Raw genomic sequence first — 25,638 nt, 5'->3', positions numbered from 1 at the left:
AAGCTCGAGATGGTGCTTACGCAGATGATCCAGACTCCGCTCCGGGAAAGGTCTATAGCACAAGATTTAAAATCCTAGCATGGCACTTAAGATTCCTCCCAATCTGGTCCAATTTCTATTTTCAGTCTCATCATCTGATTCTCCAGTCCCAGCCGAGTGGACTCTTCTCCTCCCTCGCCTTCCCTTCCCGCCCCGCTCCTTTCCCTCCCAAACCTGCATAGGTCAGGGCAAGGGGGTTAAGGAGGGGGGTTCTGGAACCTGACTGTGCCTCAGGCTCCTCGGCCCCATAAAGTGGAAAAACAGCATCACCGTAACAGTTCTATGAAGAGAATGACGAACTGTGAGGTACTTGGAGCAGAACCTGGTGCTTAGAAAGCACTCAATGAAAGTTAGCCATTACTATTTTTTATTTCTATAGCTTTACTCATTTTGCCTCCTTTTCCTGGGATTTCGTTCCCCTCCTCCTATGATCTGGAAAAATTCCATTCATCCTTGAACATCCAGTTAAGAAGCCATAGTCTCTGTGAGATCTTCCTGAGCCCCCTCGGGTCCCATTGATTACGTCTCCTCATCCATTCCCCCATGAGTATTGCTTTGTGTTCTCTATTCACACGATCATATTGTACTAGGTAATCACACCTACTCTGTCTACATACATGAACCACCTGAGGGCTCCTAGCTTTCTGTAGGACTTAGTATAATGTCTGGCACATGTTATAGTTAAACTCATCACCAGTCCTCATTCCATAAAATTGGATGTTCAATCTGTTATTTTAAAATGGAGGTTTGGGAGCTTTTTCTTAACTTAATTTAATAATTATGCTATTAAATTAGCTCCTCTGTCTTCCCACCTCTGGCTACCACACTCCCTGTTTTCTCTCTCTCCCAGATTCTCCAGGTTTCATGGCTGCGGTCAGTGTGCAGTGACTAGCTTGGCTGGATTGTTGTGCATTCCAAATGCCTTATTTAGCAATGAGTGCTCACCACCCACTCGTAGACAGAGCCCTTAATTCTGATGGCAGGAATGTTCTTCCTCTGCTCTGCCTACAGAATCCATAGGGAGGCTGCTGAATGCTGCGCTTCAGATAGATGTATCTGAGTCTCATAAGGAAGTGTGGCTCCTGCCAGCAGATGCTAGGAGCTTGTTTGGTGGTTCAGGTCATGGAAGATAACTACCTTGGACCCAGGACCACATTATTCAATAAATGGATAAATGAGCTTTTCATGGGCCTATGAACAATTTTGAGACTTGAAAAAACTATATAATTTTTTAAAGAAATGGAAACCATGAAATCAAAATTGAAAAATGTTTGAGTAAACGTCTGCAAAATGGAATAGGATTCCAGCTAGTCAACTGCATCTGAACTTACCTCTTACATGGTTAAATATGTTTTATTTCATGTGAGGTGAAAGAGCATTTTAGAGGTTTTGATATGGGATGTGGTCTCCCAAAGCAAAAGTGCCTGGTGCTGAGGAAAGTCTCAAAAAGGCCCCATGTTGTCTGCCGGGACCGAGATCACAGCTGAGGAGTGGGAGAAGAGGGCCTCTGTCTGGGCAGTCAGATCACGAGAATCACGAGGGATGACAGCAAATTTATCCTACAATTCGGGCTTCTGGCATGGGGTTGTAAGAGCGTTTCTGTAGAATGTTGCTTTTCAAGCTTTCGGCAGCAGATTCTGCAGCCTCAGGCCCAGCATGTCCAGGTCCAGACCACTTCTGACCAAGCCGGGGGGTGCACCAAAGACTCAGACCAGAAAGCCCTGGTACTCACATTGCTTTTATTTCATCAACAACATTTACAGAGCCCTGCTATGTGCTCGTGCTGGGGAATACAGCAGTCACCAGGACAGGCACAGCCCCTGTCCTCAGGGAGCTTGCAATCCAGTTAAGGAAACACATCTTGAGCAGCTAATCACCAGTGGAAGAGAGTCACAGAGAAGTGCAGGCTGCTGTGGGTACTTGGCAGCAAGGTTCGTCTAGTCTGGGGTCCGGGAGGATGTCCCAGAGGAACTGACACCTAATATGATAAGTCAAGGGTGAGTAGGAGCTAACTGAGTGGAGAGTGCTTCACACAGAAAGCCCCTGTCCTGCCTTAAACCTCGTGCTGGGATGCCAGGGATGGGCGTCCCCTGTGTGCCCACTCTTCTGAATCCCCTCCAGGTTGGTCCAGTAACAACACTGACTCTGTGCCTTGGTTTCCTGGTTTGCCCTGAGTTCTGCTGAAACTAGAGTAGCTCCGCCTGTTTCACCGGGACCGTGCCCTGCCTGGATGTCCCAGTCTCTGCCCATGACGGCTGGCCCCTAGGTGGCCCGTGCAAAGCTGTGAGGCTGCCACCACCTGTTTACAAGCATCACCATTGCCCTGGAACACCACGCCCCCACCCACCCCATCTGACCTCCCCGGAGGCCAGCCCAGGCCAGATCACAACCTCATGTGCCACCCACTTTAGCCTCTATGACTGTGGGAACTACCCTATCTGTCTGGCTCTCGCCTAAGATTCAACCACAGTGAGGCAGATCCTATAGGAATGCTCTGTGTCATAAAGCAACGTTTCCCAAACTAGGGCATCCACGCATACCCATGGACTCCAGTTTGAGGAACACTACACTAAAAGATAAATGCAGGCACTGTTAGATGCCATGATTATAAACACAAATGTGTGCCTTGAAACCATGTCAGTACTCTGTTGTCAGGGGGTCACACATATGACAAAATGTTTATTCTTTTAGATTAGCATAAAAATGAATGAAAAATTAATAATTTTTACAGAGAATGCCCATGGTTACTCTAGAATACTTCCTTGGACCCTCAGGGGTTTGCAAACCTCATTTGAAACATATGGCCTTAGAGTAGAGAAAATACCTCACCTTTCTGGACCTCAAACTTTCCCATCTCAGCAATGGGTTTACATTGCCCACCTCTTACATACCTCCCAAATGCTGTAAATATCAACCAAGTGAGGTGTGTAGAACACTGTGAACTCACCTGAAGATGCCAGGTAATTACAAATGTGAAGTATTGTTATTTGTCTTCATCCTGTCTGCCAGCTGACAGCCTATTCACCTCAGTAGCCTTGAACTTTCTCCCCCAATAAAGACTCAGTTCCTCTTCTCCCTGTGGAAGTGACATAAGGCCAGATTTTCTAGGAGAAAAGCCACTGGTTTCTACTCAGACTGGACTTTGGTTTTAAGTTCTGCTCTTCAAATTAACTCGTCTATTGCCTATGTGGCCTAATGCTTGAAAGAAAAAAACAATGTTTGAGTAATATTTAAACTGCACTAGTACCCAATGGGCCAAGGGCTCTGAGCAAATGAGAGGATCTGAAAAGGGGTACCCACATATACACGGGCACGCATGTGTGTGTGCACACGCACTCACACCCCGCACCCAGCTGCACTAAAGTCTCCGAGTAGGCGGAAGGGTTCTGGCCTGTGTTTACATTGTGCCTTTCATCTGAGGGGCTCACAGCTCCTTGCAAAGAAGGGGGTGTTTATTAATCCTCACCACCCTGCTGTGAGGCTGCGGCCCCAGTGCAGTCCTGGGGAAGGGTGTCTAAGCTCTGCTCTACCCGCAGACCGACGTCCTCCTGTTCTGTCTCCGATGTGGTGTTTTGTAACACCTGTAACGGTCTGGGGAGGGGTCGCCACCGCTTCAGAAGAGGATTTAGAAAATAAATGTTTGGGGTTTGCAGTGTGCTTATTCCTTAGGGACTCTTTCTTTTGCTAGGAAAATGGAGAGGAAGGTACAGAGATTTCCCATATACCACCTGCTCCCACACATGACAGCCGCCTCATTATCAACATCACTCACATACGGCACATTTTTTTGACCAAGGCTGAACCTACATTGACACATCATAATCACCCAAAGTCCATAGTTTACCTTGCGGTTCACTCTTGGTATTATACATTCTGTGGGTTTGGACAAATGTATAATGACATGTATTCATCATTATAGTGGCATACAGAGTATTTTCACTGCCCTAAAAATCCTTTGTGCTCTGCCTATACCTTGGGGACTTTTTTTTTTACCAAATATCTTTATGATAATGGACTTCTTCATGTGCTTTAAAAGTTTTTAAGAGCTATTCTTCGCTGGGAGTTCTCCTTCACATGCACTCTTTCTTTCTTTTCTTTTCTTTTTTTTTAGAAATTTATTTATTTATTTTTGGCTGCATTGGGTCTTCATTGCTGCACACGGGCTTTCTCTAGTTACAGAGAGCGGGGGCTACTCTTCGTTGCGGTACACGGGCTTCTCATTGTGGCGGCTTCTCTTGTTGTGGAGCACGAGCTCTAGGAGTGCGGGCTTAGCTGCTCCATGGCATGTGGGATCTTCCTGGACCAGGGCTCAAACTCGTGTCTCCTGCATTGGCAGGTGGATTCTTAACCACCGCGCCACCAGGGTGGTCCCCACGTGCACTCTTTTCATATGATCTATGTTTGCCTCAGCCTTGGTCCAGATGGGTTTCACAGGTCCAAACCAGGTCTTATATTATCAGACCAGTTTGGATCTTTGATCTCCATATCAGTGGTTTAATTTTAGAGCTTACATGCACATTATATACACTCAGTTCCTATGTTCCATGATGCCTCTGCTTCTTTAGTTTTCATGTATAAATTCAGTGCTCTCAAAAGCAAAATCTACATCCAATATACTTTAGTAAACCACATATTCCATTTAAGAAGAAGTTGCCTTTTTTGAATAAACAACCCGAGGATAAATGACCAAAGATCTATGAACTATAGGGGAGAAAAAATCTTTTCTCACGTTGTATTTTATATTTATGAATGAATCTGAAGTAATGTGCTTTGACGTCAAATTCCCTTATAATATCTTCATTCCAGAGCCTTTAGATCCACAAATAGTCTTTCTGAAAAGAATTATATTTTCAAAGAATTGCATGGTGGTGTCATTTAACCTTCAGTGATTCAGAGATGCTTTATAGGACAGAATAAGCCTTCGATGAACTTGAGTTTCCTTCTGTCTTCTAGGAGAAAGCTGTTTCTGAAGCTTTATAAGCTAAGGGGAAACCTACGGTGTTCATCTCATCTAAATCCCTCCTCCAAATAGGGAACTGTTTGAGTCTGGCTAACTGGGCTGGAGTGGACCCTGCAGGGCCACCGCAAGTGGAGGGAGTGTCTCATTTGCGCTTGAATCCTTGGGGACTTGTTTAAAGCCCTACAAACTAGAGTCCAGTGAAGATCCATTCTCCCAAACTCTTTTCCCATAAACACTCAGTAAAATGCCACTTTGGTGTCAATTATATATTTTTTTATCGACGTATAGTTGATTTACAATATTGTAGTTTTGGGTGTACAGCAAAGTGATTAAGTTACACACATACATACACACACATGTGTGTGTTTATATATATATATATATATATATATATATATATATATATATATATATATATTTCAGATTCTTTTCCCATATAGGTTATTACAAAATATTGAGTAGAGTTCCCTGTGCTATACAGTAGGTCCTTGTTGGTTATCTATTTTATATATAGTAGTATGCATATTACTCCCAAATTCAATTTTGTATTTTGTGTTGCAGCTTTGCAGGGATTTCAGATACTAACCCATTGATAAAGGGTTTTGGGTGCAGGGCAAACACTTCTCTCTCTGCAGCTATTGTTTGAATGAGGCTGATATTTGTTTAGAAATGACCACTGCTGCAGGTCATGGAGGGGAGAGGCCCATTTGGCAGGGATTGATTGGTATTGGGGGATTCTGGAGTTGCTGCCCAGAGAGAAGTCAGACGAGAGGGGAAGGAGACTTCTTTATTTCCTCGAGGACATTTTCTGGGGTTCGAGGTTTTGGAGCAGGTGATGCGGCTGAAGGACAATGGGGGCTCCCTCAGGGAGGGAGAAGGTGGCAGGGAGCCATTGGCCATGATCCTGGTGACAAGAGTGGACTGGCCGTGTCACAAGGGCTTAGGAGACGTTGTTCTAACTCCATGGCAACTGCTGAAGTTGTTTTTCAAAGCTCAGGTCTTTCCACTCAGGTTTTCCTTTCCAGTCCCCTTTCACTCTCTGCTCACACCCACCTTTCCGTGTCGCTCTTTCTGTTGCCGGGGTTTTGCTGGCCTCGCAAAGCTCGTCTGGCATCGAGTGCATTGTCTGGGAACAGGTTTTACCCAGGGCCTGTCCTGGGCCACCAGCCCTGCTAATCTTGGCCCCATACTGTGAGGTTGGTTCTGTGAACCTCCTTCTTTTCCCTACATGTGCGAATTGTCTTCTTTCTCTTTTCTCTTTCTCACTTTCCCTGGAGAGGAGAATCTCTCCCGACACTGGGGAGAAGTCACCTGCCCAGGAGGTTTGCTCTTCTGAGTCCTGTTTCCCAGCTTTGCCTGCCAGGCCCCCTGCTGAGCCTCGCCCTGGGGATCAGGGATGGAGATCTACAGGACTGGGATCCAGTGTCAGAGCCCTCATTGCCTTCTTTCCCCGGATGAGGCGGGGATAGGCGAGGAGAAGGCTCTCAAAACATTGAGCCTCAGAGGACTGGTCCCTCCACTCCCTCCTGCCCCGGGGCCGGGGCATTACTCACTCCTGAACAGGACTTTCTGTGAGGAGATGCTGGGCGTTAACGCTGTCCACACGCGACCTGAGCTAGAGAAGGAGTGGAGTGTGGGTCTTTGAACCTCCATGTGGAATCTTTCAGCCATGCACAATGTCAAAGGCAGAGAAAGTTGCTTTGATTAAAGTGGCGCCTTAAATATATAAATTTTTTAATATCTATTATTTATTTATGTAAGACACAGGCTTCCCACTGATGTTTTCTCCCATTTAGGATGTGTTTTTATGGCTGAGCCCCTGACCTTGCACCTCCTTCCTTTCTAACCTACTCCCCACCCAATAAAATAGTTCATCAGAGGGCTGTTCAAGCCCCGTGGCTTTCCCCTGGCATGAAATTGGTGTTGGATTTCTCCCAGATTTTTTTAAAAAAATAGAATAGATTTAGATTTACAGAAAAGTTGCAAAGATAGTACAGAATTCCCCTATACCCCTCACTTAGTTTCCCCTGTTGTTAACATCTTACATTACAAGGAACGTTTGTCACACTAAGAAACCAACACTGGTATATTACCATTAACTAAGCTCCACCCTTTATTCACATTTCACTAGTTTTCCCCCAGTGTTATTTTCTGCTCCAGGATCCCATCCAAAATTCCACATTGCATTTATGCATCCTTATTCTTCTTTGGCCTGTGACAGTGTCTGACTGTCCTTGTTTGGATGACCTAGGCAGTTTTGAGGAGTACTGGTCAGGTATTTTATAGAATGTCCCACAACTGGCATTTGTTTAATGTTTTTCTCATGGCTAGACCAAGGTTATGAGTTTTGGGAAGAGCACCGAGGTGAAGGACCATCTCATCAGAATAAACCAAGGGTACACATTATCAACATGAGTTGTCACTGACGTTAACCTGGATCACTTGACCAAGTGATTGTGTCTCTCCATTGTAAAGTTACTTTTCCCTCCTTTCCATACTGTACTCTTGGAAAGCAAGCCCACACTCAAAGGAGGTGGGAGAAGGAGTTAAGCTCCACCTCCTGCAGGAGGGAGTATCACATATATTATTTGGAATCTTCTGTAGGGAAGATTCCAGAGATGTTTTCAAAGTAAGCCGGAAATTCCCTCTAACACTTACTAGAAGGCCAGTGGTGCTGGATGCATGGATTTTGCAGGGCTGGTCATGGGGACCCCAAGGAGAGCATCTCATAGAGCCATACCCTGTGTGTTTTTAGTTCCTGGGCATTAGGGGAAGCAGTTTGGATACAGAGATAGAGACAGATATGTGTATATGTATAGATACACATGCAGATATCTATTTATCTATCTACCTATCTATCTAAAACCACTGAGTCATTCAAAAACATTTAACAAGTGTCTACAAGTTCACAGCACTCTGCTGAGCACTGAAGGCATAGGGCAGTAAATAAGGTTCAATCTACACTGCAGGCACCACACACGAGATTACACACGCAGTGCAACAAATATCTCTGCACACCCACTGTCAGCCCAGTGCCAGGAGCTGATGAGGCAGCAGTTGGAAGTATGATGAGGAAGAGAAAGGAAAGTTCAAGGCGCTGTGGAGGAATTAATTTAGGGGGCGTCAGCAAAGGCCTCCCTGTGAGAGTGGGGTTTCGGTTGAGACATGAAGGATGAGCAAGAGGAAGCCAGGTGTATAGGGGCAGGGGTGGGGCTGCAGGGGGAAAAGTTCACAAAGCAGAGAGACCAGGTCGCATCAAAAACAAACTAGCGTAGGGACTTCCCTGGCAGTCCAGTGGTTAGGACTTCGCCTTCCAATGCAGGGGGTGTGGGTTCGATCCCTGGTTGGGCAGCTAAGATCCCACATGCTTCAGGACCAAAAAACCAAAACATAAACAACAGAAGCAATATTGTAACAAATTCAATAAAGACTTTAAAAATGGTCCACATCCAAAAAAAAAAAAAAACACCAACAAACTAGCTTAAAAAGAGACATCTGGAAGAACGGAAAGACGGCCAGTATGTCTGGAACTGAAAGAGGTATATATAGAAAGAAAACTCTGTGTCCTGGAAAAATCACATGATAATTTAGTCATATGGAATAGTTCCACTTCCTTAAAATGAACTTGTTTTATGGGCTTTAACACAGAAAACTCAGTGATGTTTTAACAATAGATTTCTACTTTAAATATGCTGCTAAATTTATGGACAAACATACGGAAAGCTCAGGTATTTCAGACATTCAATTTCAGTTCATTCATAAAACTGAAAATATGCATTAGAGAGGATAGAAAAGCCTGGAAGGGTATTTTAGGGCCTGCTGATGAGTCCCCAGTTCCGCATTTTAGGACGGAGACTCTCACTTCCACAGATGCCGGGAGTGGTGGCTGCTGAGAACTCACAACTGAGACTCCCAGGCGTTGCCCTCCTCTGAAGACAGCTGTCCCTCCCCGAGGCTGTGTCCCTCCCCAAGGCTGTGTCCCTCCCCAAGGCTGTTCCCCTCCCAGGGGGATGCTCACATCCAGTGACTAGCTGGTACAGGTACCAAGGCCTGGCCCCTGGCCTCAAACTGAGACAACTCAGAAGGAAGGGCTGTCCCAGCCTCACTACCCCGGGATAGGCTGAGGCCTCTGTGACAAATGCATCACAATTCAGCCTCCCCCTCTGCCCAGCCCCACTTCCTCACACCCTTGCAGGTAGCATTTCTGAGAGCGCTCTCCAATAAATTACCTGTACACAGATCTCTGTCCTAGAATCTATTTCCCGCATTAGAAATACAGATATATGCTGTGTTGGTTTCCTAGGGCTGCTGTAACAAATGACCATAAACAGCGTTGCTTAAAACAGTAGAAATTTATTCTCTCTCAGTTCTGGAGGCCGGAACTCCAAAATCTAAGTCAGCAGGGCCACACTCCCTCCAAAGGCGTTTGGACGCAGCCCTCAGGAAATCCATTTGCAACGGGACTGGTGTGATGGCGGCCCTTTTATAAATGTCCCCAACCCGGGAGGCAGGACAGGAGCCCCAGCCACTGGCAGCGGGTGTCTTTACGAGCGGGGTCTCTGCTCCCCTCTAGGCGTCCCTGTCTCTGCTTTGGCTGAGCCCCCAAGCACCAGCCAAGGCCCAATTGGATCAGTTCCCAGCCCTTGTTAATCACTTTATTGCCACCCAACTGTCTGTCCAAAGCCCCTTCCACCCTGGACAGGGGGTCAGTCCGGTTCTTCTGGCTCTGCTGGACCAAGGTGCCGCCATGCAATCGCCAGAGGGAGGTGGCTGATTTGGCTTCTTTTTCACACTGGAATGTGACTTCCCTTTCCAATTAGAGACCACACAGGATGGAAAATGCGAGCAGGGCAGCCCTTCTAGGATGAAAACCCATCAGCCTTTACTAGCAAGAGCAGCTGGAGGCCCTGCCTTCTAGTCCCACCTGTATAAAACCCCTGACCTCCTGCACCCGCTATCACTCAGCCTGTTTCTCCTTTGTCTGCCCCCAGACAAACTCAAGGTCCTACCCTGAGACAAGGTTCATTTCTCTGGACATGTCTGGTCCCCACGACCAGCCTCCCAGGGCTTGTCGTTCTTGTGGCTTGTGTGGCAGAGAAAGACAGACATGTCAGGATTTTGAGACAAAAATAAAAAGAAACTAACACCGGGCAGGAAGTCGGTATCCATCATTAAAGATACACACTCCTCTGGGGGCACCTCCCAGGAGAGCTGGCCGGAAGACTTGGCCTCAAGATCCTGGGGGCAGCGGGCAATGAAGGGCTCCTGAAGGCATGACGGGGACACAGCCCTCGACGACAGTAACAGTAGAGCCACGGGCACTCCTGGTGGGAGGGGGGCACCTCAGGACCATCCCACACAGCTCTCCTTGCCGCGCAGGGTGCCCTGTCTGTTTGCCTCCCAGCCGACAGGGCTACTAGGCCAGAGGCCCCTGGCGTGTGGTTTTCTATTTCCAATCTCACCGCAAGGTCAACTTTCCTGGCTAATATCTAGCATTCTGTTAGGAGCATCATGTTTCCAGAAGCACTTTGTTCCCAGGGCCAAGTCAGTGTTGGGAGAAAATTGTGTTTTTCCAGCCATACCTCGGGGGGCTGCTCTGAGGCTGGGGTCTGGTGGTTCCTTTCTCTCTTCCAGACGCTCTGACATCCTGCTGGGAGCTTAGAGATCTGCCCGAAGCTTCTAATCACGGCTGCCTCTTTGTTCTTCAGGCCGTGACCTTTATTACATCATCTCAACCCCACCCCCCCACCCCCCCCCGACTCCTTGAATCCCCCATTCTTTTTCCCCTTTCTTGGTTGGAGTAAGGGTTTTACTCTCAGGGGCCCAATCCTGTCGCTCTTGTGTGTGACTAATTCCCTCCCCTCCCCCTCAGCTCCCGGCAAAGAGGAAGGGGCCTGTTTGCCCGACTAGGGGGTCTGCGTTCCTTGTTGGCAATCAAAGCACAGACGCATTCCTGCGGGTGATTTCCTGCCCTGAAAACCAGCCCTGGAGGACAAGCATCCTCTGTTCCCTCACGGCCATCAGCCCCTGGGACCAGGACTTCTGTGAGAGGGGATTTATGATATAGAAAGTGGTAAGTTGCCCTTCCAACCTGCCAGCGTGTAGTGTGAAAGCAAGTTGTATTGTTGTTGGGACAGCATGACTCCCTGGAGAAGAAGCAGTGTCCCCGAGAGCCTGATGGCCGCCCGCAGCCAAGGGTGTACGAAGGTGACACAGCCCAGGACGGAGGCCTTGTTATCCTCAAAGCACCCCACAGACCCCCGCGGGTCAGCTTCGGCTGTCCGATTTCTGAAGTTAAAAAGCACATAATTATGGTATTGTTTGACTGCCAAGAATTCTGGGTTAATCTCAGTTTTATTTTGACTGCTACCTAAAATAGCCTGTCCCTGAGGACAGCAGCAAAGGCCAGGAGGCCAAAAACAAAAAGGCAGGCCTGATATCTAAGCAGGCCCTCATTTGGAGTCCCAAAGCAGGGTGCAGAGTCTTGGGGAGGCTCATGAGTGCATGGGATCAGGCACTTGGAGCGGGGGTCCTCCCCCACCCCTGCCCCCTTACAGAGGTCTTTCTTTTGACACTGGCCTAGGCCCGCCCTCTGCCTCACTGGACTGGCCTGAGCCTGTGGGAACAGCAGTGATGGCCAGTCCCCACCACACTCTTTGTCCCCAGACACATTCAGGGTCGTCCCTGAGATAGTTTGGAGCTCTGCTTCTGTGATCCGGGGAAACAGGGCGAATAATAGTAATAGCCGACATTACAGAAGTGCTCACACCCACGGTACTTCCTTCAGTCCTCACCAGGAGTCCTCGTGGTCAGTACCTTTGCTATCTTCTATCCTGCCCGGAGCGGCACAGCTGGTAGGTGGTGGAGACAGAATTTGAACCCAGGGAATCCTGGCTGCAGGGGTTACCCCTTCCCTACTTCACCACACAGCCTCTCAGGAGACGAGTGGTCACAGACTCAGAGGCTCAGAAAGAACAGGTGCCACTGGAATCTGTGGGAGAGACGCATTCAGTTCGTTAGTAGAGAAGAGCGGCCCTGGTGAGTGACGTGTCTCCTTCTTGGCGTGCATACAGAACCTTCCTTAGTATTCTCCATCATACTCAGATCAACAAACATTTACTGAGTGTCCCACTCCGTTCTCAAGGTCTCTGGGCCACCAGGCAGTGGGTCTGTATGAAAAGTTCAATGTCATTAAAGGGAGAGTCACAATACAAGACCATGTGTGCTCTTATGGAGGAATGCTTCCTGTGTGCAGTCAAGGAGGGCTTCCCAGGGGAGGGGGCATTCAGGTTAGATCAGAAAGGGCGCTGAGATTTTTCTGGGTAGACAAAGTGAAGATGGACTTTCTAGGCAGAGGGAACAACACGGGCAGGCCACTGCTGTATTCCACCAGACTCAAGAGGTTCCTGAGGATTCTGAGCCACTGGCCCTGGGCTCCAGTTTGCAGGGCACGGCAGGAACTAAGCAACCATCCCCCATCCCCCTCACTGCTGGCTCACACTGTGCTGACTTGAGGAGCCTTCCCTGCCCTTCCTTCCTGCCCCACCTAAATGCCTCTGAAATGTTTCCAGCCTGAGGCATCCCTGAACATCTAAGGCATCCAGAGCTGCCGGTCCAGCCACTTGCAGTGGCCGCTGTCTGTGCACCGCTACCAGGGGTGAGCATGGTTTCAGCCAGCAGCGCCCAGGGAGCTGGCTCAGGCTCTTTGTAGCCACCTAACACACTGATGCACCCCCAGTACTCCCAGCAGGCGTGCACCTCAAGAGCACAGGGAAAGGCACAGAGAACTGCGGGTTCCAGCGGGCTTCTTCCTTCTTTTCTTCACCTCCCAAGCAAGAAAGAGGTAACAAGAAAGCTAAAAGACCAGGCTCCCAGGACCAGTGTGTGTGGTATGGGTGGGTGTGTGTTCCTTTTGCTCCTCAGAATGTCCTCATCTTTTCTACCTTTTGTTGTCGTTGTTCATTTAACTAAAATGATTCTGAGTTCCTTTAATTGGAGAGGATACAAAAGCAGGCAGCAGTCATGTTCTTCCCCCGCGGAGCTGCGAGAGCAGGGAGCAGCCCGTCAGCGCCCCCCTGACTGGTTCTCTACTGCGCGCTGTGGCCCGGGGAGTGGACTGGCTGTGTGAAGTCACTGCCATCCAGGGGAGGCGGGGATGGTTGAAGGGGGCTCATTATGGATAACAGAAGACACTCCTCTTACACCTATCACTCAGAAATTCCAAGGGTTTTTTTTTTTTAAGAGCTCTGTGCCAGGAACTGGGGACAAAGACCAAATATATATTTCTTTTTTTTTTTTTTTTTTTTTTTAAAGATTAGAAAGAGGTAGCGTTCTTTATTTTTTTTTCTAATTTTTTTTTTTAAACAGAGTCACAGATTTATTTATTTATTTTTGGCTGCGTTGGGTCTTTGTTGCTGCGCGTGGGCTTTCTCTAGTTGCGGCGAGCGAGAGCTACTCTTCGTTGCGGTGCGTGGGCTTCTCATTGCGGTGGCTTCTCTTGTTGTGGAGCACGGGCTCTAGGCGCGTGGGCTTCAGTAGTTGTGGCTCGCGGGCTCTAGAGCGCAGGCTCAGTAGTTGTGGCGCACGGGGTTAGTTGCTCCGCGGCATGTGGGATCTTCCCAGACCAGGGATCGAACCTGTGCCCCTGCCTTGGCAGGTGGATTCTTAACCACTGCGCCACCAGGGAAGTCCCTATATTTCTTATTGTATCACAATATCACAGGAGATCTTTTCCCGGAGGACAAGGGCTCATGGATCAAGAAAGACGTAGCTTTTATACATAATCTGGCCATCACAGTGCCTGGCACTTAGTAGGCCTGCAAAACCAATAATAGCCGTTATCATTATTATGTGTTCAGGGAGTGAATGAATCATTTGAAGGGTGGAGTATGTGGCAGGGGACATTGGTAAATGACAGGGAAAAGGTAGTGTGGTAGGCAGCCTCCCAGTGGCTCCCAGTGATCCCACCTCCTGGTGTTCACATCCTTGTGTAGCCCTCACCTGCACTGTTCCACAGTTGATCTGTGTTGACCAGTAGAACACAGCTGTGCTGAGAGCAGTGCTATGGAGAGGCCCACCTGGTGAAGAAATGAGGCCTCCAGCCAACAGCCCATAAGGAACTAAAGAATCTTGTCATCAGCTGCATGAGTGAGCTTGGAAGCAGATCCTCTTTACATGACTGTAGCTCCAGCCAGCAACTTAACTGTAACCTGAGGAGAGACCCTGATCCAGCACCACCCAGCTAAGCCCCTCTCAAATTCTGACCTCCAGAAACCATATGAAATGTTCGCTGTTTTAAGTGCAGTGTTTTCGGGTGATTTGTCACACAGTGATAGCTAGCTAATACAGGTGGTGTAGTAGAAGATGTTGGTGCCCCTTTGCCTACTTCAGAGCTTACCCGTAGCTTTGGACAGTTCCCTTAAATGCTGTATCAATTAGCTTTTTCTACACAAAAAACCACCCCAAATTCAGTGGTTTAAAGAAATGACCATTTAGTTTGTGATTACAAGCTCAGCAGTTTAGGCTGGGCTCACCTGAGTTGCCCTTCTGAGCTGGACTGGGCGGGGCTCACACGTGTCTCTGGTCAGCTGGCCAGCTGGCTGGGGGCTTGTTGATCTGGGGGTGCTCAACTGGATGACTCCTCTCTGCTCCACGTGGTCTCTCATCCTTCAGCAGCCTGGCCTGGCCTTATTCACATGGCGGCAGCAGTTCTAAGAGTATAAGAGCAGATGCTGTAAGGTTTCCTGAGGCCCAGGCCAAGACCTCCTATAACCTCGCAACCTCTGCATTCTATTCCCCAAAAGGCCAGTCCAGATTCAAGGGGTAAAGAAATAGATTCCACCTCTTGATGGAAAGAACTGTGCAGTATTGTGGCCACTTTCGTGTTCTATGCAGCCCATCTGCAGCTTGCTAGCTCAGGCACCTCCATCTCCCTGCCTCAATGCATTCTCTGGTCATGAGAGCAGGTTCATCTCTCATATGAAGCCAACCAGAAGGGCTGAGGAGTTAATGCCCTCAGGTCAGCCAACGAGGAAGGGAGCTGATGAACAAATTCCCCAGCTTCCTAGCCCTTGGTCAGATAACGCTAACGTGCATCTACACAGTCTCTCGGAGGGACCCAGGGAAATTGAACCAAGTTTCCCACAGTGGCCACCAGCTCATAAAGCACCCTTACTGGCATTCCTCCCTTCCCTGTCTCTCACATCCCCACTGCCTTACCTTGCTCTGCAGATCACCTCCCTCAAGGGATCTTGTACAACTTGCACCCAAATCCTATCTAAGTGTCTATCTACATCAGGTAGGCAGAAGTTAGATCACCCCTGATCTTATAGGCCAAGCTAACGAGTTGGAATTTATTCTGTAAGTGACTGGGCTTCTGAGAGTTTTAAGCAGGAGAAATCTGTATTTTAGAAACAAAGTTAATGGCAGTGTAGGAGCTAATATCCAGTTCCACTAACTTCCAGACCAGTGCTCTTAAGTCAACTTTACACTGTTTCAGGCTTTGGATGTAAGAATATGCAGGTCTTTTTTCCAAAAAATTCATTGATTTTTGAATAGATAATAAATACACGTGGTGCAAAATTAGAAAAGCACGAAAGGTCAGATCTATTTTTATAAGCATTTTCACTGCCAAAGGAGCAGTTAAATAGCCATTGTTTCCAGAGTGTTTTCAACCATAGTAGAGCTTGGTTCCTTCAGCGGCTGCTCGTGGCCTGCCTCGTGCCCTTCCTGCTCCAGCAGCCTGGCTGGGGCTCTTGCGGCATCCACTGCTTGCAGACCTCTCTGCAGGAGATGAAACACTTGTCCTCCAGCTAGAGAAAAATTTTGACATTCTTGGTCCAGGGAAACTTGGTGGTGTTGGCAGATGTCAACATCCTTGGCAGATGCTGTCTTTGCTCCCTGTCACCACAAATAATTGCAAGCTGGCTGAGCGCTACTCAAATGCATTAAGGTTTGTGGCTTGTTCTGACAGAAATCTAAAAAGTGCATGGTGAAGGCCAAGCCTGCAGCTTTTATCTGTTAGCTGGGGAGAGGAAGAGATAATGATTCATAACACCTCAGGTCTTTACATTTCTCCCGAAGAGCTGCCATCTGTCCCTAATGTGAGAGAAGGAGTGCTCTGGGGTTAATTGCCCTGGATCAGCTAAACCATCTGCAATTATTTAAATCAAGTCAAGTCCATAAATAGTTTTGGAGTGTCTCCTGTGGGCCAGCCTGGAGCTCAGCTCTCTGGGGTGTTCAAGTAATCGTGAGCCACCAGCTCAGGCTCTCAAGGAGGCGGACTGGTGAGGTGGCAGGTCTGGTAGCTTTTGGAACAAGGCAGGCCTGCTGAGAACCCCAGCCCTACCACCGTCCAGCTGAGAGATTTGGGGCAACTTAGTTGATCTCCCCAGGACCTTTGTTTCCTTACCTTTAAATTGGCCCCACTTATTGCACAGGGGCAGGTGAAAATCCCAAAGACAGTGCTTTGTTTCCCTCGTTTTTTCCTTGAGGAACTTACAAACTAGTCAGAGATAGAAGACACACAAGTGAAAAGTAAAGAAAACATCTCTAAGAGATCATCAACAGTTCAAAATAAAACAAAACAAAGAAGGAAAAGAAAACAACAGAAGAAAAAAGAAAAGATATACACAAGGATGATGAATTGCCAAAGTATTAGTCTGCTAAGGCTGTAATAACAAAGTACCTCAGACTGGGTGGCTTAAACAGCAGAAATTTATTTTCCTCACAGTTCTGGAGGCTGGAAGTTCAAGATCAAGATGTCAGCAGGGTTGATTTCTTCTGAGGTCTATCTCCTTGGTTTATAGATGGCCATCTTCTCCCTGTGTCTTCACATGGTCTTTCTTCTGTACATGTCTGTGTCCTAATCTCCTCTTCTTTTTTTTTTTTTTTTTAAATTTATTTTTGGTTGCGTTGGGTCTTCATTGCTGCTCGTGGGCTTTCTCTAGTTGTGGAGGGCGGGGGCTACTCTTTGTTGCAGTGCACGGGCTTCTTATTGTGGTGGCTTCTCTTGTTGTGGAGCACAGGCTCTAGGCATGTGGGCTTCAGTAGTTGTGGCATGCAGGCTCAGTAGTTGTGGCTCACGGGCTCTAGAGCACAGGCTCAGTAGTTGTGGCACACGGGCTTAGTTGCTCCGCGGCATGTGGGATCTTCCCAGACCAGGGATCGAACCTGTGTCCCCTGCATTGGCAGGCAGATTCTTATCCACTGTGCCACCAGTGAAGCCCTAATCTCCTCTTCTTATAAAAACGCCAGCCATATTAGATTAGCATCCACCCATATAACTCATTTTACCTTAAATACCTCTTTAAAGGCCCTATCTCCAAATATAGTCACATTCTGACGTACCGGAGGTTAGGACTTCAACATCCGAATTTTGGGGGTAAACAGTCCAACCCATAACAGGCAACATAATGTTTGCTCTAGAAGTTGAGCAAGGGAGCAAAGCAGGGAGGGAAAACAAAAAGGTACTTCTGGTTTATCATTTTATTAGGTCTTAACTCAACATGGAATTGCAGTGCCTGGTGCATAGTAGGCATGCAATAGACATTTGTTGAGCAAGTGTTCAAATAAATGAATAAATACCTTATACAGTTTTTGTCCCTGGACTTTATGAAAGATGCCCAGAGAAGAGTATATGTGGATGACAAACAGGCAGAATGGGTGACTTTCATATTCAAAAAGGCTTCTTTCAAGAGCACATTTTGATCTGTAAAGGCACAAGTCAAAAATGGTGTGACAGTTTATGAAACTATGAAAATCATGGATGACAGTATTATAATCTTTAAATCTTCACCAAATATTGTGTTGTTAGGAGTCGATAGAGGATAACCTTTGAACTCGCTGAAGTTTCAGAACATGTGCAGAGAGAGAGAGAAGGCAAGAAAGAAAGAAGGTCTTGTTTGTGATCAGTGCCCTTAGAGGGTTTCTTATCCTTTAAGACACTAGAGAATGAAAATATCACTAAGGAAGCTAGGGATTCAGTGAGTTCATGGGAGGCTGATTTCAGTGCAAGTTACTTCAGATTCCTTTGGGATTTTGACTTCTATGCTGTGTGGATCACGGATCTAGACAAATGTCACATTTTCTGTGGTTTGATGTTCCTTCAGGGAACTTTTAATAAGCACCTACTATGCACCAGGCAGTGTTCTAGGGAGCAAGGACACTGCAGTCAATAAGATGATGTTCCAACCCTCAAGGAACCCCACCCTAGAGAGAAGCAGATATGTGAAGAGAGAAATAGCGGTTTATTGAGGTAACTTCCCTAATAAAAGTACAATTTAAGTGCTTTACAACCTCAAAATTCTTGTGACAGTAACTAAATGGGCAGTCTGTGCATTAAAGGGACTTGACAATATTTGATAATTAAATGAATGGATTAAAAAAATACCTGGTAGAAGATACTAAGAGAACGGACTTAATGCCATATGTCCTTTGGGTTACTAGCATGAAACTTACCTATTTACTTTTGAAATTAAAAAGAAGTTGAATCTATAAAAGTTATTTGTCTTTCTCATTTTTTAACTCCCCCTTCCCTACCTGTATTTTAGAACTTGCTAAGAACTCAGAAAATATTTTTGGGTAGATAGATGAAAAGCTGGATGAAAAAATGGGTAAAAGAATGACTGTTTTGCTTCCAGAACCGGGCAGATTTTCCCAATAGAAATTTGTTCATCTTTGAAGGCTCACTATATCCATCAAGAAACCATTTCTGAGGTCTCTTTGTGTAGAAGTCCTGGAAACAGTCTTGATTCAAAAAGAAAGAAAATAAAATTTCAGTTTCTGGAACCATTGCTTGTGAGTTTTAAAATCTGCATTAAATTCTATAGTGTGGGAAGTTCTATAGAATGGCAAATGGCAGGCCAAAGGTTGTATTGACTGAATATTGATTTCAGCAGCACACACAGAAGGAAAACTCACGACAGTGATTTCTCACTCTTTCCCTAATTGGAATGAGTTCATTTCAATCTGCATGTTGCAGAGGAAGGCCATCTCTCTGAAGAGCCTCAACATAATTCCTAGACCCTGGCATTCTTGCTGACATCTCCAGGAATTTGGTGATTGGAGGGCAGAAGTCCAGGAAAGCATGTTGGGCCAGGAATCTGGACATCACTAAATGAATTTTCCTTATGAGAAGCTTAGTCTTAGTTCAATATTCATGAGAAAATATTCCAGTGGCTTCGTCAAATTGCTTCTCTCCCCATCTCCCTTTCCCCACCCTGACTCCCCATCCTATCTCCACGAAGATGAGACCCTGGAGTTGTCCAATACAGTAGCCAGTAGCCACATGTGACTATTTAAATTTAACTTAATTACAATTAAATAACATTTAAAATGCAATTTCTCAGTCATGCTAGGCACGTATCAAAAATTCTCAAAAGCCACATGTGTCTAGTGACTACCATAATGGACAATGCAGAGAACATTTCCATCACTACAGAAAGTTCTATTGAACTGCACCGCCCTAGGGGAAAGGGAGAATGAAGAGCTGAGGAGGAAGGTGGTCATTTTTAAGAAAACACCAAGAACATGTAGACCAGCCACACAGGAGAAGGAATATTCTAGCGGGATGTTGCCACGGGACGCGCAACCAGAGGATAAAGGGTATAGAGTGGGGGAGAGGGTAAAAGCTCTGGGATCAGGACCCAGGCCTCATCCTGGTTCTACCACCCACCAAGTGTGTAGCCAGGAGCAAGTTATGTGAACTCTCTGAGCCTCAGTCTCTTCATCAAGGAAATGATAGTAATAGTTTTTACGCCATAGGGTTGATGTAGGAATTCCTGAGAGAGTTAGTATAAAGTACATAGCCTATGGCCTGACATATGGAAAAAGCTCGACAATGGTAAGACAGATGGGAGTTCGATGAGGCACAGGAGGCGAGAAGGAGACGTAAAGAAGGAAAAGACAAGACATAGAGATAAGACAGCCAGCCTAGGAAGAAGAAATGTCTACAGGATTACAAAGTGGACCTAAGTGGCGAGCACAGTTACGGTGGTTGGAGGGCAAACAGCATTAGGACAGAGCACCAGAAGGCAGCTGGGCCTCTAGACACCTGAGGGGCACAGAGGAAGATCCTCTTGGCCTCAGGATTACAGAGCTGAGCCAGGTGGTGGCAAAAATCACCTATGATTGGTGGTCTTCCTGCCCATCTGGGGCAGCAGGAATTGCACTGCTAATTGGAGCTTAGCTGTACTCATGTTTATGCCACTGATAGTGTTCAAGAGACCCAGAGAGGTGTGGAACAGATGTGGCTTTCCGGGGACAGGCGGAGTGAGCCAGGGCTGGGGCTGGAGAGGCCAGAGGTCAAGGTGATGCAGGGTATTAGGGTAAATGGAAGGGCATGACGTTTGTTCAGTACCTGCCACAGTGCTCAGCACCGGCATGTACAATTGCACCTTACAGCAGTTCTGAGATAGGCACCCCCATTTTGTGGAAAAAGAAAATGGGGCTCAGCTGGGTGAAGGAACTTGCCCGGGTCACACAACGGGTAAAGGACAGATTTAGGATCCTGTGGTGTCAAATTGCAAAGCCTATGCAAATCTGCTGTGGAAGATTTTAAACTCTGAGGAAGGCAAAGCAGTAGAGATGCACAGAGAGCGTTTGAAAAGCGTTGGCGATACATTTATTCATTACCACTCAAGTCCAATGCCATGTCAATGTTGTGGGACCCCAAACATGAATACGACATGTTCCCTGTCTCCAAGGTACTGGCATAACAGTGAGGGAGACAAGCCAAGAGCAAAATAAGGACAACTAAAGGTAAAGTGCTCAAACCCATTCATTCAAGAATACTCTTTTAATTGAGTACCTACTATGTGCCAGGCACTGTGCTAGGCTCTGGGGGTACTATGGTGTGCCGTGGAAAATTGTTTACAAAAATGGTGGCATTCTCCCCTTCCCATTATCCAAGCCCCTTTGCAGTGTGACTTTTCGCCTCCTCCCTTAAGAGGTTGTGTCTATTTCTCCACTTCTAAATCTGGGCTGGGCTTGTGACTTGCCTTGACCAATAGCAAGTGGCAGAAGTGACACTGTACCTTTTCCAAATCTTTCCAGAGGCCTTGTGCTCTTGAAACCCTAGAGCTGCCATGCAAACACGCCCTGCCTAGCCTGCTGAATAATGAGAGACACAGGCCCATTTACTTTCATTGTCCTAGCCAATGGCCAGCCACCTGCCAGACAGAGGAGGGAGGCCATTTCAGGCCCATCAGCCTCAGCTAACCTGATAACTGATGCCAGGTGCATGAGCAAGCCCGGCCGGATCAGCAGAGCCTGGTCCAGGTCGGCAGAACTCCAATGACCCATAGACGCTTGAGGAATAATAAATGAGCACTTTTTCTTTAAAAAGCCACTAAGTTTTCATTTGGTTTGTTTCATAGCAAAAACTGACTGATACATGAGCAAAGCAGATACCTGTTCTCAAGAAGCTTATGGTCCAACGGACCATAAACTTTAATCACAAAATCCTACAGATATATGTCAAGGGAAAGGAAGTGATCATTAAGCCAGCCTCCCACGATGGTCCCCAGTGACTCCCGCCCCCTGGTATTCAGACCACGTGTAGTCTCCTCCCACCCTGTGCCAGGGTTGGTCTGCTTGGCCGATAGCATATGGCAGAAAGTATGACGTGTCCCTTCTAAGATTAGGTTACAAAAGACTGCAGCTACTGTTTGGGGCTCCTTCTCTCTCTCTCTCTGATCATTCATTTTGGGAGAAGCCAGCTTCCACATGCTACGGACACTCAGGCAGCCCACGGAGAGGCCATGCCAACAGCCTGATAGGCACTGAGGTCTACCAAGCGCCAAGTGAGTAAGCTTTTGGGAGGATCCTCCAGCTCCAGTGACTGGAGCCCAGGCTGACCGCTTGGATGTAACCTCTTGAGAGACCCTGACCCAGAACCATCTGGCTAAGCTGCTCCCAGATTCCTGACACAAAGAGACTGTGAGATAACAAATGTTTGCTGTTTTAAGCTGGTAGGCTTTGGGGTAATTTGTTACACAGCCACAGATAACTAATAAAAGGAGTTAACTAGAGAAAGCAGACGGAGGAGGTGGAATGTTCCAGACAGAGGGAATAGCATGACCCAAGGTCCTATGGTAGGAGCATATATAGCACATTTGAGAAACTGAAGGAGGACCATGTGGCAGGAGTTCAGAGAGCAAGCGTGACACTGCATGAGGCTGAAAGGTCAGTGGAGACCAGAGCCATCAGGTGTGGCCTAGTGAGTCTTACTAAGAAGTTTCCTTTAAGGACAATAAGAAACTAGGTTATTAGGGGACCAGGCCTTGGAGTGTGGTGGGAGTAAAGAAAGAGAGAAAAATGGCAGGAAGGAGGAGGAGCCAGAAAGGAGAAGGCAGAGAGGGAAGGCCAGTGTCAGGGGAGGTGAGAGAGGGACAAGGATGGAGAAGGAAGAGGGAGTGGGCGCCACAGAGAAGCCTAGGGAGCCTGCGAAACGGTCACTTAAAGAGAGTTAGAGGGCTTCCCTGGTGGCGCAGTGGTTGAGAATCTGCCTGCCAATGCAGGGGACACGGGTTCGAGCCCTGGTCTGGGAAGATCCCACATGCCACGGAGCAACTGGGCCCGTGAGCCACAATTACTGAGCCTGCGCGTCTGGAGCCTGTGCTCCGCAACAAGAGAGGCCGCGATGGTGAGAGGCCCGCGCACAGCGATGAGGAGTGGTCCCCACTTGCCGCAACTAGAGAAAGCCCTCGCACAGAAACGAAGACTCAACACAGTCATAAATAAATAAATAAATAAATAAATAAATAAATAAAAAAGAACGTGAATTTCTAAAAAAAAAAAGAGAGAGTTAGAAACATAAAGCGGGAGTAGGAGGCTCTTGGAGACACTGGTGTGCAGAAACCTGAAAAACTCAGCCACGAAACAGTGTGTGTTAAGGGTTCAAGGAGTGGAACGGTCACTTCAATGGAAAATAAACAGATGGAGAGGAGAGGGAGGTAAGTGGGATTAGGGGAGCAGCTAACGCTGGGCTGGAACGCAGTCACGGTTCAGGGATTTGAATTCACAGCCGTCACTCAGGGCTGCACTTTGGGGAATTGTTCTCAGCCTTACCAGCCATCCTTTAGGGAAGGGTGATGAGATTTGCAGCTGAGGGGTTGGGCAGAGCTCGGTGGGTTCTTCAGGCTCTGCACTGAGTTCTCCGATTAGCCCTGCTAGGGTAAGTTCTCTCCAAATTAGTGATGCTGGGGTTTTAGTTCTCCCCACTCAGAAGTACCCTCCAAGGGGCAAAGGAAGAGGTGGCAAAAACCTGAACCATGAGGGGAAGGCTTCTCCAGCCCCAGCTGTGCCAGGCACCGCATAGGTATGCTTGCCCGGCTTCCAGGATGGCCCTTCCAGCAGGTGCAAGACACACAAGGGAAGAAGCCACCTCTTGGCCAGCCTCTCTTGGTTTTCAGCCTCTCACTCGTCCATACCCTGTCCCACCAGGAATGGATTTGTACTGTTTTGAAAATACTGGGGCTCCTGGACTCATTTCATTCCCTTGTGGATTTGGTCAAGCTGGCCTAACCTTTTTTTTTTTTTTTGTCTCGTGAAAAGGAATCTAAAGATATGTGTTCCCTGAAACAGCTTTGCAGAAGGAAAGCAAAGCAAACACAGCACTGAGCAGATCTATTTATTTTGTGAATTAATTATGGAAAGATAACATATTTTTTTCCTGTTTTCAAATATATATATTTGAGATAGAGATGTGAAAGAATTACATGCTGTTCCATCAAGGAAATAGATTCCACTGAGATAACGGTATGGGAGCAAAACTCCAGTTCTTACAGAGAAAGTTTATGTTGATCAGATAAAGATTTTTTTTTCCACCAATCTAAAGCTGTAAATGATAAATAGAATTAAAAAAAAAAAAAAACACAACAGCTTTTCCATCTAAATTGCCTTCTTTTTTCTCTTTCCATCTCTAGTCCAGGAGATATTCCCCTCCTTCCTCCTTGCTGTTCTGAGTGGGAATTGAGAAGAGGGCTGCCCACTGAGCCCTCACCAGGGCCGGTCCTCATCCAACGCCAGTGGTTGAAGACACCCCTGTACAGGGTCCCCTACACAGAGGGAGAGGGCTCTGTGTTCTGGGAACCTCTGCAAACACCTGCACAGACCACAGCTGTGCTCCACTGAAGCGCAAGGGACCCGTTTTAAGACAAAGTGTGTGTCACAGTGTCGGTCTTGGCTCAAAACCACTTCCCGGTTAGGCAGATTCATTGGCCTCTGTTTCCCTTGAGGACGCTTTGAACAGACCACAGACTGGGAGGATCAGAAAGAAGGGAAAAGAGACGTGGCTGTAAATCAGTGTAGCCTCTCCAACTCTTGGGGTCAGAAAGCCGGTTCTGCTGCAAGGACAAGGGAAACATCCTCACCTCGGGGAAGGCCTGGTGTTACCTCATGTGCCTCACAGTCAGGGGTCCTCAGGAAGCCTGTGACAGCGCTTGTCCCTTCCTTCTCCCTGGCTTCGAACCAGAAGCTTTTGGAAGGAAAAAGCTCTGACTTCATCCGGCCTCCCCTGCCCTCCCTTCTCTAAACACAAGGAGTTCTTTTTTCAGGTGATTGTGGCTCTTCTCCTAGTGATTCTTTTCATTGCCTTCTTCAAATGTGCAATCAGTTCTCCTGATACAAATTGTGTGAACCCTGTTTTAATAAGCTTGGAAGCTGATCCCGCACAAGCATCCACAGAAAGCATCTGGGTGTTCTAATCACGGCCAGCTCTCGCTGAAAAACAGAACAGCCTGCCAGCCTCCTCCTGCCTGTGCGCCGGGCACAGCCCTGGCAGGGGCCAAGGCAGCCCCAGGACCCCATGGTTCTTTGGAAAGAAAGAAGTAATTCCAGCTAGTTGAGGGGTTTAGGGGATTATTGCAGTGATCTTTTCATGTGGATTGCAACATGGTTTGTGAATAGGGTCAGTTATATGAGGGACTTTATGTTGGCGACATTGCAAAGATAGAAGGGGAACTGAAACCGGTTTCTGTCAGTCAGAAGTTTCATTCGGCCAGCACAATTTCAGAATTCACAACAAGTTTTTTTTTTTTTTTTTCAAAGTTCTTTACATCTTCTGAGGGTAACGGATGCCGTGGAGAAAATTTGTGAGCTGAAAACATGGAGATGAAAAAGATCATGACAACTTGCCCAGGACCCACTGGTGGTTGGATCTGGGAAAGGGCTATGTGAAACGGTGAGTGTTACCGGGAGCTCCAGTCACAGCCAGGTCTTGGAAGCGAGGTTAGGATGGTTTTTGGATTCAGCCTACTGCCTGTTCTTTGACACACAGAGGGTTCACTTTCACATTAGGCCCAGTCACCAGAGCCCAGATGCAGTGTGTCTGGGGTTTTAATTGTTTTGTAAGCCCCTGGAACAGGGTGAGCAGTGGCTTGGGGACAGAGCTGAGAAGTCTGCTCATTACTGAACGTCATGGTTCAGGGAGCAGTTCTTATCCTTTTCTCCATTCAAGTTCTACACAAGTGAGCAGCAAAAGGGAGATGCTTATCTCCTTCCTTTATTTTAGCAGCCCCTGAAGTTCCGTTTCCTTCTTGAAACCTCTGACTCAATGGCTGGAGGAATGCTCCTCCACCCCACCCCATCCTGTCTACGCAGGCGACTTTCGTGACTCTCCTTCACTCGTCACCTTGCAA

At 47.2% G+C, this 25,638-nt stretch overlaps 1 protein-coding gene across 1 annotated transcript in view; it reads left to right on the top strand.

Moving 5' to 3' along the window:
- BCAR3 (BCAR3 adaptor protein, NSP family member) overlaps positions 1-25,638 on the top strand; it is a 202,069-nt gene that overhangs the window by 37,993 nt on the left and 138,438 nt on the right. Inside the window, exon 2 of the mRNA XM_059926475.1 lies at positions 25,049-25,181. The gene's annotated coding sequence lies outside the window, so the exon portion shown is untranslated. The remainder of the gene's footprint in view (positions 1-25,048; positions 25,182-25,638) is intronic.

The sequence above is a fragment of the Balaenoptera ricei genome, chromosome 1 (genome assembly GCF_028023285.1).
Source record: "Balaenoptera ricei isolate mBalRic1 chromosome 1, mBalRic1.hap2, whole genome shotgun sequence".
Taxonomy (NCBI): Eukaryota; Metazoa; Chordata; class Mammalia; order Artiodactyla; family Balaenopteridae; genus Balaenoptera; species Balaenoptera ricei.
Note: the sequence above shows the minus strand (reverse complement) of the source record. Positions and strands in the feature narration are given on the sequence as shown.